The sequence below is a fragment of the Vulpes vulpes genome, chromosome 4 (assembly GCF_048418805.1).
Source record: "Vulpes vulpes isolate BD-2025 chromosome 4, VulVul3, whole genome shotgun sequence".
Lineage (NCBI taxonomy): Eukaryota > Metazoa > Chordata > Mammalia > Carnivora > Canidae > Vulpes > Vulpes vulpes.
In genome coordinates this window covers 69226872-69240211 of record NC_132783.1, presented here as the reverse complement: position 1 = coordinate 69240211, position 13340 = coordinate 69226872, and positions in this window count along the sequence as shown.

Here is a 13340-nt window from a genome sequence, read left to right as displayed (position 1 = left end):
TATTTAGTGACTCTGGCAGAGCTAAACCCAGGGACCCAGTCACTGTTATTGGGATTCTATTTCTTTCTGCCCTTGAGCTCTGCTTTCCTCCTGGGGCTGGCTTCTTTGTCTCGGACTGTAAATGGACTTCCTCCACATGGCTGAGGAGGTACTCTTGCTAGCCCCAAGCTTATCTTGTCTTAGCGGGAGGATCACCAGCAAAAAGAGAACTTCTTGGTATTCTAATTATAGAGGAAGATTCTTTAGTCACATGGTTAGCTGTTGCTAGGTGTAGGACGTGATATGATTGGCCAAGCGTGGGTCACCATGCCCGTCCCTGTAGATGGCGATAGGGTGACAGGCTGAGATTGACAGCCCCATGAAAAACACGTGGAATAAGGAGGGAGTGGCCTCTCAGAAGGAGGAGCGGGAGGCAGACAAAACTGCATGTGCACGTGTGTGTGTTTGTCTTTGTGTCTAAGAACAGATGAGCGCCGTTGTAATTTGACAGCGCTTGGGAGAGGGGGAACCTGGGATGTAGGTGATCATAAATAAGGTACAGCTGCTAAGAAATTGAGTACAATCATAGACAATATCTATCAAATTATATTTCTACATCAGGGGAGGTAAACATTCCCTCTAAAGAGTCCTCTGTTCACATAGCACTGAAAGCAGCCTCTGTGGATGAGAGTGCCCACTTGTTCTTTGGGTGGAATTAGGACCAATGAGCAGAGATTACAAGATATAACAACTGTGGCCAACGTTGTGGACTTAGAACTAGTTTCTTAAGCAGGAGGGAAATTTAAGGAATGGCCTGAGAAGCTCACAGAAGAAACAGAGAGGGTGGAAAGTGAGCAGGCCTGGAGGAGAGCCCCTGAGGGCAGGCTGCAGGGTCCTGGATGGGGAGGAGAGGGAAGATCTGCCCCCCTTGACTTTGGTAGAGGGGAGGTTTCAGTGAGAGGCAGCCCTGGGGGAGCCTCTCCACCGGGGTGTCTGCGGAGCTGATAGAAAGGAATGCTGAACCCCTTCCAGCAGTAGATATTTGCTGCTTAGGCCTACAGATTCCGTGTAAGACCTGCTGGTGACTAAGTCTGGCCGGCCATGGAACAGAGGCCTCAAGAGGTGAGCACTTCAGGCTGTTCTCCATGTCAGGGATGCACGGCTAATTCTCTGAGGCCCCTGCTTCCTAGAGCCCTTCCTACCTACCCAAAGCTTCTGGTGCCATCACTCCCTCAGGGTGCCACCCCCTCCTGTGTCAATAACTGTCCTTCTGAGCCCAGGGAGCCTGTCTCCCAAGGGCTTCCTCTGCTTCGCTCTTCCTTTCTTCGGAGATGTTCTTTGCATATCACATATTCTCTTCTTAACTCTCCTGATCCCTCCCATCTGCCCCCTCTCCAAACACAAACGTACCCAGAAGTCCCCTGTCCCCTCTGCCCCTTTTATAACTCTACCTCCCAGGGGAGAAGCTACAAATGCTAGATATTTTCCCCAGCCTCTTTTGCAGCTAGAGTGCAGTTGTGAGACCCTAAACTCCCTTCATCAGATACTCCTGCCCACAGGCTCAGCATCAGGCTTTACTGTTGCATAGAAGCCAGGACCAGGAAGCTCTCTCCTTGGCTGAAAGGCTAATTTCAAGACTGAGTTCCTGGAGCAGCAGTGGCCACAGTGCTCAGAGAAATGCTGGCATCCAGAGCTCCAGGTGTCAGGGATGCCAACTGCATACCTGGCACTCCAGGGCAGTGGCTGTCTCTGTTGCTATTCTTTCAGAGTTCCAAGCCTGTTTTTTTTCAGCCCATCCAGAGATTCTGGAATGCACCCAGGCAAGTTTTATATATGTGTCTTTTCTTCTAAAATTAGCAGAGTTGATTTCTCTGACGAACGATTAAGCACTTTGTTTAATACACTGGACAGAGCTGACTCCTTCCTCCTCTCTGTAGGATTCCCAGTTTCCTTGGCAGCTTCTTATTCCTGCTTCTACTCATTTAAACTAAGGATTCCCCATTCTTTCCTAGTCTCTCTTCCCTCACCGTCTCTGCACCCGGGATCCCATCGCACTGATGACCTCTCTATCATGGTATCAGCGCCCCCATGTCCTGGCCTTCACTACAGAGCGAGACCACCTTGCAGCTTATTGTCCATTGTTATCTCCTTGTGTGTAGCTTGCCAACACTGCCTTCTCTGTGTTCACGTCTACCATCCCACTCCCTTCCACCAAGCCCTTCTTCTGTATTCCCAGGTACTGCTAGCAGCATTTTCTTTCTCTCACACACAGAGTCAAATGTCAGAGTCCTCTTTGTGACTGGGGACGCCACAGTGGCAATCACTTGCCAGTGTGATCATGTCTCTCAGACAGTGTCTCCTGCATCCATCCTCTCATCACCTGTTATCCTGGTTGGGGGCACACTCACAAGCACCAAGCAGGGAGCAAAGACCTGAGTAAATAAGGGGTCTATACCCAGGAGCAGGCCTAGATGGGTTATTACAGCCACAGGGCCTCCCCCAGTCCTCGGGGGAAGGGGAAGCCACGCCTGTGCCATGAGAGAGCACAGAAAACTAACGTTTAAAAAAATCATCAAGAGACGCCTGAGTGGCTCAGTGGTTGAGCGTCTGCCTTTGGATCAGGGCCTGATCCTGGGGTCCTGGGATCAAGTCCCACATCAGGCTCCCCGCAGGGAACTTGCTTCTCCCTCTGCCTGTGTGTCTCTCGTGAATAAATAAAATATTTTTAAAAAGAGTTTTTTTAATCATCAAGTACAGTCAGCACTGTTTAACTGCCTTCTTTCCTTCCTCATCTGCAATGAACAGAGCCAGGAACTATCATATACAAAAATACGTATAGATAAGTCCTTTCATGAACGAGATCTAGACTAAAATCATTTGTTCGACTGGATTATCCCTGGTAGTTAAAACCTTACTTCTCAAGGCCACACCAGCCATATACATGGTCTCTGTGCAGAAGTCAGGTTACTCAGACTCTTCTGAGTCAGTGGCTTCAGGAGCCTTACAAGGAAAACCACCCTAAGTCCTTCACTTATTGAGAATAGGCAAAGAGAGGTTCTGTGCCAGAACTTCGGCACAGACCCCGAGCTTGAGCACTAATTGAACTCCTCTAAGAGGGTACTCGACCCTAGGGCTGGCTCTCAGATGGGAACGCTCTCTTCATCCATTCAGGCTTCTGTAACAAAGGACCATAGGCTTTGTAGCTTATGAACAACGGAAATGTATTTCTCACAGTTCTGGAGGCTGGAAGGTCAAGGTGCCGGCACGGTTGGGTTCTGGTGAGAGCCCTCTTCCTGGTTCATGAATGGTGTCTTCTGTGTCTTTCCAGGGCAGGCAAGGGGGTGAGAGATCTCTGTAGGGCCTCTTTTGTAAGGGCACTAATCCCATTCAGGAGGGCTCTACCCTCATGACTGGATCACCTCCCAGAGGCCCCCTCCTAACACCAGCTGGCAGGGCATAAGTTTCAACATATTTGGGAGCAGAGGGACACGAACATTCAGCCTTTAAAACCCCTGTGTCCCCTTTGCTTCCTCCACCACCGCTACCTCTTACCTCTTGTTCTCATTCATTCCCTAGACAGCCACACAAGCTCTTTCTCCCTTTCCTTCTCCCTCCCTTTCCCTACCTCCTTCTCTCTCTTTCCTTGACTTCAAGCACAGTGCTTCTGACTCCCTCCAGAACAATCCCCTTTCTCCAATCTTCCTCCTTGTGCTCCCATCTAACAAAGAAACAAAAATATCTCCAATTACCTTGACTACTACATAATAAGCCATCACATCCAGAAACACAGTGTGATTACCATGGCAATTTGTCAGAACATGCAATTCTATGTGCAGTCTCATCTGGCTGCATCAGTAACGCCTGCTTTGACAGAGTGCCCAGACTGCAGTCCTTGCTGTCTTGCTCCATGATGGTTGCCTATTTGTATGTGTTTCTGAAGAAATTCTTGGCCCTATTTGCATATACTCCATCAGCCTACCCCACTCCTGTGCACATCAGGATACCCATCTTTTTTCTGAAGCTTCATAATTCTCGTGGAATGATGGACATTCGACTCTTCATTTAGTTAAACAACATAGAATATCTATACTCCAGGCCTGTCTCCCAGAGAATAGAACCTCCAACTTTAGCAGGCTTGGGAACAAGAACATATTTTTCAGGGAGGATTGCCTAATGGATATGCACTCCCTCCATTACTTGAGGTGATTTTTTTTCCCTCCTAAATCTTTTCCTTGCATTCTAGCCAATCCTTTAGAAAGTGTTCTTCAGGAGCATTGCTGGTGCCTCACAGAATTGTTTTTTTCTGAATTGCATTTGGTGTTAGAGCATTGGCTTCACCGGAGGACTCTACAAGAAACAGCCAGATAGTCTAAATCCACACAAGGTGGGGCAGCCTGGGTGGCTCAGCGGTTTAGTGCTGCCTTCAGCCCAGGGCCTGGTCCTGGAGACTGGGATCGAGTCCCATGTCGGGCTCCCTGCATAGAGCCTGCTTCTCTCTCTGCTTCTCTCTCTCTCTCTCTCTCTCTCTCTCTGTCTCCCATGATTAAATAAAATCTTTAAATAAATAAATCCATGCAAGGTAGTTGCAATGGTCTGTCTGCTCCTTTACCCATTATCCTTTTGTGAAATCCTATAGAAGAAATTTGTCTTAGTCTTCTATTGACAAATTGGCTTATTTTTTTAACTTTTGTTTGTTTTTTTTTTTTAATTTTTTTTTAATTTTTATTTATTTATGATAGTCACAGAGAGAGAGAGAGAGAGAGAGAGAGAGGCAGAGACATAGGCAGAGGGAGAAGCAGGCTCCATGCACCGGGAGCCTGATGTGGGATTCGATCCCGGGCCTCCAGGATCGCGCCCTGGGCCAAAGGCAAGCGCCAAACCACTGCGCCACCCAGGGATCCCTTTTTTTAACTTTTGGACACTGAAAATTCTGTGGTTTTTCTTTGCTTTGACTGCTGTGTAAAGCCAAATTTATGGCCCACTCTTGTACACCAACCTACCACAACTTTGTTCTATTTTATATTCTTTTTCTTCCTCTGCCTCTTTTACTGAACTTATTCTTTTGTATGATGTGCATTTTGGATGCTTACTAAAATCCTTTCTTTTTTAAAAAAGATTTTATTTATTTATTCATGAGAGACAGAGAGAGAGGCAGAGACATAGGCAGAGGGAGAAACAGGCTCCATGCAGAGAGCCTGATGTGGGACTCAATCCCGGGACCAGGATCCCACCCTGAGCCAAAAGCAGATGCCCAACTGCTGAGCCACCCAGGCATCCCACTAAAGTCCTTTCTTAATCTATTAATTTATTGTTTGAAAATTATTATTCATTCTTCAGAATTGATGTAAAATGTAAACTTTCTTAATTCAATGAGATTTATAGGAGTATGTAATATAAACTACACAGATCTCACACAGGAGGGCAACACATATTAAAAACCTTATTTGGAAATCAGTATCTAAATATACTTAAATCCTTTTTAAATTGAGGATAGGTATAACAATCCACAAGTAAATAGATAAAAATAAAACTGAATAGCTTGTGTTTCCATTCTTTGCATGGTAGTCACTATTATTTCAAGGTATTTGAGTGATGAAGGGCAAAGAGGGCTAATACAGACATACAGGCTTGCTGTATACACCACCCCCACCACCCATGTAGACGTCACCACCACCACCCCAGCAGTAGACGTCACATGCAGTTTGATTGGTGTAATCAGCATCCTTTTCCAATGCAGCATTTGGAATACTCAGCTTTGGATTATTGTTGTTGGACAAAAGGAGTAATTTCGGAAATCATTTCACAGTGGGCATATTTGTATGAAAGGAAGGCAGGCTGGCAACATCAGGGACCCCACATCCTAGGCCTTGACATCCAGTGCTGAATTTCAGTGGAATTTAATTTCATGCACACCACTGAGATCTTGTTGTGTGTCCAGCACTGTGTTCAGGGGAGGAAAGCTAAAAGACCCAGATCCTGCTACGTATCCAGCTGTGCAGAGGGCAGGAAGAGTAAAGGACTCAAGTCTCAACCTCCATGCTCACTACAGTCACAGGTGCCCAATTTGCTGAGGCGTGGGGTCACCTACTCTTCTGGGAATATGATAAAAGCTATAAGGCAGCCCAGGTGGCTCAGCGGTTTAGCACCGCGTGCAACCCAGGGCCTGATCCTGGAGACCCAGAATCGAGTCCCACGTCGGGATCCCTGCATGGAGCCTGCTTCTCCCTCTGCCTGTGTCTCTGCCTCTCTCTCTCCCTCTCTCTCTCTGTCTCTATGAATAAATAAATAAAATCTTTAAGAAAAGCTATAGACTTTTTCACCACAAAAAAATTGATGTAATCCTCTCCCCTACTGGCTGTGGATCCCAGGAAAAGAATCTCTATCTCCTATTCCTGAGACAAACTATATAATTAGATATCTAACAAAGCTAGCATCAAATGCTTACAGGTATTTTACTCCTATTATCTCAATTAATTCTCAAAACAACTCTGTGAAATAGACTTTTTTATAAATAATGAAACTGAAGACTAGCCCTGATAAGTACCTGGAGCAAGATGATACAGCTAGTAAGTAGCAGAGATACAACTGGAACCCAAGTATGGCTGACTCCAGAGTTAACACTCATGTTGCTAGAAGGGATGATTGCGACAAAAGAAATTTGCCCAAGGAGTAGCTGGCCAAGTTCCCTAAGGCAGAGAATGAAAGGGTGGGGACCATGCACTGTGGGGGGGAAGTATAGCAGGCACCAGGGCCAGGCGGCCCGAGTTTGAATCTTGGTTTTGCCACTGTGTGACCTGGATCTAGTAACTTAACTTCTTTGTCCTTCAGTAACCCTATGTGTAAAATAGACATAATGGCAGTTCTTAAGAGGATTGGATAAAATTACAGCTTATGAAGTTAATAGAACTGCGTCTGCATTTAATAAGCAACCAGTAGATGGTAGCTCTTTTTATTAAAAGCAGCAGCACAGAATGACCCTATGCCTTGAGGAGTCCAGGTCAGAGGAAGGTGCTCATTTTAAAAGTCTAACCAAAAGGCACCTAGGTGGTGCAACCAGTGAAGCATCTGATCCTTGGGTTCTTCTCAGGTTGTGATCTCAGGGTCATGAGATCAACTCAGCATGGAGTCTGCTTGAGTTTCTCCCTCTCCCTCTGCCCCCCCTGCTCATGTACATGTGTTCTCTCTCTCAAACAAATATATAAATCTTAAAATAAAAGTCTAACCAAGAACCAGCTTCACTATCATGCAGGTCCCTTCAATGAGAGTTTAAACAAAACTTTGACACATGTTCTTCCTGCATTTGTAAGAGAGCCAGGTTGATCACTTTGGGGAAATTATACTGTATTGGTCAGCTCAGGCTACCATAACAAAATACCATAGACAGGGGGCTTAAATAACAAACTTATTTGTCAGAGTTCTGGAGGCTGTAAGTCCAGCACAGTCGTTTGCTGGTGAGAGTCTTCTTCTTGGCTTGGAGATGGCTGTCTTCTCACTACGTCCTCACCTGGTGGAGAGAGCTCTTCCTCTTCTTATAAGGGCACCAGTCCTATAATCTCAAGATACCCCCCGCCCCCCGTGGGCTCATTTAACCTTTATCACCTCCTCAGAGGTCTTGTCTCCAAATACAATCATATTGGGAGTTAAGACTTCAACACATGAATTGGAAGGAACAGAGTTCAGTTCATAGCATGTACTTTGATGGTTCTGGAGATCCATTGTGATCAAAGTGCACTCAACTTTCAGAGCCAACTGAACTTTATTGCCCAAAAAAGTGACTCTGGAGAGTCAGGGAGTTGCCCATTTTCTGAACCTGGAGAGGAGAAAGTGGGTACATGAAAGGGAATTGAGTGACTGTGACAAATGAACTACAGATTCAGAGGCTGGTGACATTGTCCCACATCTCATTATGCCTTCTTGTCAGAACCCTGGGAACTGGCAACCATGACAAAAATGGCTGATCAGAAGCCAGGCTGAACCTTTAGCAATGTGTGGTCAAGAGGTGATAACACCTCTATAATTTCAGCCAGCCGGCGCTACTGGAGCATGTCAGCATGTCTGCCGATAGATAAGACACGGTTTAGACATTTAGGGTAAAATTTGTCAGCAATTAACACAGGATTTTCCAAGCACCATAGTAGATGTTCCAAATGCTTTTGCTTTTGATGATGCAGTTGACTGTTTTGCTTCAGATAGAAAAAGATTTTTTAAAAAAATGATCTTCACAAACTTATCTAAAAGAAAACTTTTCTACATACATAGTAAGGGTTAACCAAAAGGAGGTCTGGCCTTTGCCTTCAGCTCTTGGTGGGTAATCTCCAAGCATTTGGAATGTCCTCACTGATGAGTGTCTTTGTTTACTTGGGGGTCTCGGACCATACCAGAATTTCTAACAATGTGACTTATGGTGAGTGCTTTTAAGTCATGCAGTATCAGCTCAACCTCCAAAAAATCTGAAGACTGAGGCCACTTACATATGCAGTTGACTATGGAGCCTCCATACAGACTCGACACTTAGTCATGGGTGGATTTCCTTGGTTAGTAATATTCCACAAATACTGTCAACATCATTCCTGGGAGTTGTTGACACTGCCCGTGACACCATGGGGAGGGGATAACAAGAACCTCTGCATTTGGAGCCCTCCTGGACCTGCCCCTCTTCACTTGGATGGCTTTAATCTCTATTCTTTTGCTGTTATAAATTGCAACCATGAGGGAGTCCTGTGGGTGCTCTTAAAGAATGATCAAACCTAAGAGTGGACCTGGGGAGTCCAGACTTGCAGCTGGTGTCTGAAGTGAGGATGGTCTTGTGAACTATGCACCCTAACTTCTCCATACTAGAGATTAAACAGAAGTACACAGTGTATCAAAGGAATCTTGATTTAAAAGTATAGAAAGCAGAGAAAAAAATTTTGAACCTTATGATCATTGCTACAAAGTTAAATTAGAGTCTGTTGGTAAGAGTGGGTGGGAGTAGATGAAACAAATCTCCTTTCATGGATCTCCTGAAATTCAGAGCTGCTTACATTTTGGTTACTCCACAATCCTCTAGTCATAAAAACTGAGAGCGTGTTTATATGGTCATTTAGTGAAGGTAAGTAAGTTCCTCGGGATCATACGCTTATTGTCAGAGCAGGGACTAGAATTTACTTTGCTTTTAGCCATTCACATGGATGGGTAATATATATATTACATGGATATGGATATGTATATTATATACATATATATATAATATATATCCACATGGATGGGTAAATATATATTATATATATATTTTAAAAATATGTTTTACAAAAATATATATATTTTATACATATAAAATATATATATATAAAAGCCCACTTGACATAAACTCCAAAGATGATTCAGGAGAATACTGCTGCTCATGATTTGTAATAAAGATGTTTCAAATATATAATTTAGATATATAGGGTGTTCAAATAGCAACAGAAGTACAGCACAAGGGGACTGCTGTTCCTTAAATCAGTAGTCAACATCATACTTCATTCCTTGCCATGATGGTGAAATACAACATTTTATAATAATATCTCTCTCTGTAATAGAAGGCTGGTTGGAAACTATCCTTTAGCCTTTGCCTTTTCCTGTACAGATCCTTTGTCTTCTTAAAATGGAAAGATGCATACATAATATAGTGGTTCTAGTGTAGGAGGACAATGGTGACTCGATTCATTAAGCATTCATTGGAGGCTTGGAAGGCAGATTTCACCTCAGAGTAAAAAAAGAACTTTCTTACAAATTAAAATGGGCCAATAAGATGATTGGCTCCCCTATTAGGTAGGTCATGGAAGACCCTTGTTGGAGATCCAGGTGTTTAGTGGAGGACTGAATTATACCAGTGGAGCTACTTACCAGTTAGGAGCTAGGGCTCTGTGGTTGGTCCAAGCTGGGCTGAACACCCAGCTTCCTCACCTACTCCCAGTGTGCCCCCAGGTTGGCCATCTGCCTGTGTGAGCCTTAGCTTCCAGACCCTGAAAGATGGGAATGGTGACAACACCTATGTCATACAGTCATTGTGAGGATTAGGTGAGATGCACACTGAGGGCTTCACAAGGACTCCAGGAATGCTAGAAACTTTTTGAAATTTTATGCCATAAAAAAAGAAAAAAAAAAGGAAATCTTTTATTAAAGAAAGTCTGACCAAGAAAGCTTAAACAAGTGAAAGAGACAGAAAGAGAGTTCTTTTAGATGAAGTTCAGGTAGTGATCCTCACCCTTGAGAAAAACAGGAGTATCTATGAGGTTTTTGTTTGTTTGTTTGTTTGTTTTTTCTATAAGGTTTTTACTTCCTGTTCATCTCATCTGGGTAAGGGTAGTAGTCCCGAAGAGTATTTCCTACCCGGTCAGGTCAGCTTCTACAGTAGACAGATTCCACAATCTCAGTACCCCAAAACAATAGAAGTCTATTTCTCATTCACACAAAGAGGGGGCTGTTCTCCCAGCAGTGAGTCAGAAATCTCCCATCTCTCCATCTTGTGACACAACCATGCTAAGGCCATCCCAACATAGAGCTTCCAGGTCACAAGGAGAAGGGGAGGGGTTTCAGAGTCCGGCTGCTTTATGCACTGCTACCTTATGAAAATAGAAAGCCTTCCACAGGTATAAATATCAGCTTGACTGGGGCCTCAAAATGTGTGGCAAAGATCTTTGATTCTTTGGGATATCCCTTTGAAAAGGTCTTGAAATTCGGTAACTTTTCCCTTTTGTATTTAAGATTCTGAGAATGTGAAGGAAGATATTATTTCAACACTTCTAATCTATAAAGAATCTCCTTTCTCAATAGATGTAGTTTCTCCGTAAATGGGGATCTGGGTTGATGAGGCTTGTGTAGGAGCCGGGCACATGGGACTTCGAGGCAACTGTAGAAATCCTCTCTTGGCCAAAACTGAAAGTGACAAGCATGAGTTTATCCCATGGCAGGTACTCAGTGCTTGACAAGCAATCCTTTCTATTTTGGGGGTGGTTCTAATTATTAATAAGTTTTTAATTAATGATAAGCTGTAATAAGCTTTCTTAGTTTGCCTATCCTTCTGATTCTAGTTTTATCTCCTGGAATTTGGAATAGCATTGCTCAATCTACTCCTTTTGATTACCTGACAGCCTTTCAGCTTAGGAGACAGTCCTGTCCTATCAGTAAGTCATTCATAACATTAGAAGTGGCCTGAGGGTCACCTAATCAAGCCCTCCATCTTGGTGAAGATGAACCTGAACCTCAGAGGCCAAGGCAGTACTCCTGTCCCCTAACCAACCTCCTCACCACCCGTCACCTTTCCTGTCCAAAAATGATTCTTCCTTGGAGAGAATGAGTGTCTTTTCTCCACTGCTCTTTGGTTTTCCCAATTTTTGTGATGTGTTTATTTTTCTACAGTAAAAAGCTAAAATACATGTTTCAAATGTTAAAAAATTTCTTTTACTCTCCTTTGTATGATATTCCAGATGCCTCCTTATTCTGGTCGTGCTGTTCAATGTCCTCTGGTTTGTCACTGCTCCTGGACATTAAATTCAGATCCCAGGATTGAACTGAGATGTGGCCTACCAGGAACTAGATGTGAACTTATTTTCATGTGTAATGGCCTGGACATGAGCTCAGCATGGATGCTCCAGAAAGGCGGTGCAGGATCACAGCACACTATGGTCTATTTAACTCCCCCGTGATCTTCCACATGAATTGGCAAAATATCTCTCCCATATTTAAAGATCTAAATCCAAACTTAGCATTTGTCCCGGTTGGTATTTTACCCATTGATCTGAGCCCACCATTTCAGGCTATAAAGCTTAGATGTCAAATCTGGTTACCTACAGACTAGCCTTCCCTGTCACTTCTGTAGTGTCTATGAGTTTAGCAAGCAAGTTTTCCATTTCTAAACATTGAGAAGCTAGAACAGAATGCTCTACACTCCACTGATATCCAGTTTTTAAACATAATTGTCCAGCCCACTCATCTCTCACCTGTCCAAGTGTACTACTACCCAACCCACATTTCTCCATTTTACGTATAGGATTTTATGTCAGATGCCATATGAAACAGAAAAAATGCTCTCTGTGGGATTCCTTGGTATTAAGTGAGCACTGCAATCTCAACATAGAATGGCGCGAGTTTGGCACAACCTATGTGCTCTTTCTGAACTAGTGCAGACTCCTAGAAATCTCCTTATCCCTTCCCTCATCATCAAAATCATACATTCAACAATCAATCCCAGGAGTTTTCTGGAAAGCAATGTCAAGCAGACCTACAGTTTCTCAGAATCTGCTATATTTTCCTTGAAAGAAAGAAAGAAAGAAAGAAAGAAAGAAAGAAAGAAAGAAAGAAAGAAAGAAAGGAGAAAGAAATCCAGCCTGATTTCAATCTTTTTAAATATTCCTATCACCTGTGATTCCTTTAAAATCACCAAAAAGGATTCCAAATTATATCCAGGAGCGTCTTCAGAATCCCCAGTTATAGATGATCTGGATCTGAAGTCTGAAACTCATAAAGCATCTGGCTCTGCCCTGGATTGTTGTTTTGCCTAAAAGGACAATGCAGAGGATGACAAGACCAAGGGAAACTCTGGTTTTCATTTTAACATGCGAGAACTTCTCTGGGGGCATCACTTGACAAAGAAAACCAAGTGCTGGAGTCTTTTCCAACCCTAGTTGGAATGTTATAGGTCCAGATATTTCCAAACCTACCAGCTGGGGTCCTCAGGGACTGAACTTTCTCATGGAGCCCTGGATCTGTCAAGGGCTCAGATGGCGGTTCCCGGGCAGCAGGCCACCACGAATTAGAAGGTAAATGATATCATGGCCAGATTCAGACTAGGGTATCTGTTTTCTCCTCCCAAAACTTCAAGTTCTGTGTGATCTGCTTGCCAAGGCAGACATAATCATGTGTCACATTTATAAATAGCTCCAAACATCTCTGGAGGGGTTCGGGGGGCCCCTGGGCACAAAGGGTTTGGCTGAGATGAAAAAAAGGAGAATTTTTTAAAGTTCTTCAGCAGTTGGCTCTGCGTGAAGTGAAAACACTGAACCAAGCCCGTTACAGAGCCAGGGATTTTTAGATGCACTCTCTTTTGGAGTTAGAGTTGGGCTTTTCTAACAGCAATGGTCAGCACTTGACTAGAAAATTTCTGGGAATTTAGGGAACTAGTTTTGGGAAGATCTGTAAAGGACTGAGGTACTGAAAAGAATAGAAGACTTAGTTCCTAAAGATGCTGATGGCCCAGTTTATTTGAAAAAGGTCGAAGCCCTTTCGTGGCTTTCTGACTTGATGCTGTGTTCAGCTTGATCTTCTCTAGGGGTCTTGGCTGCGAGGTCAGGCTCAGCACCTTCTCGTGGGTGAAGCTGAAGGTCCAGATTTGCGTTCTT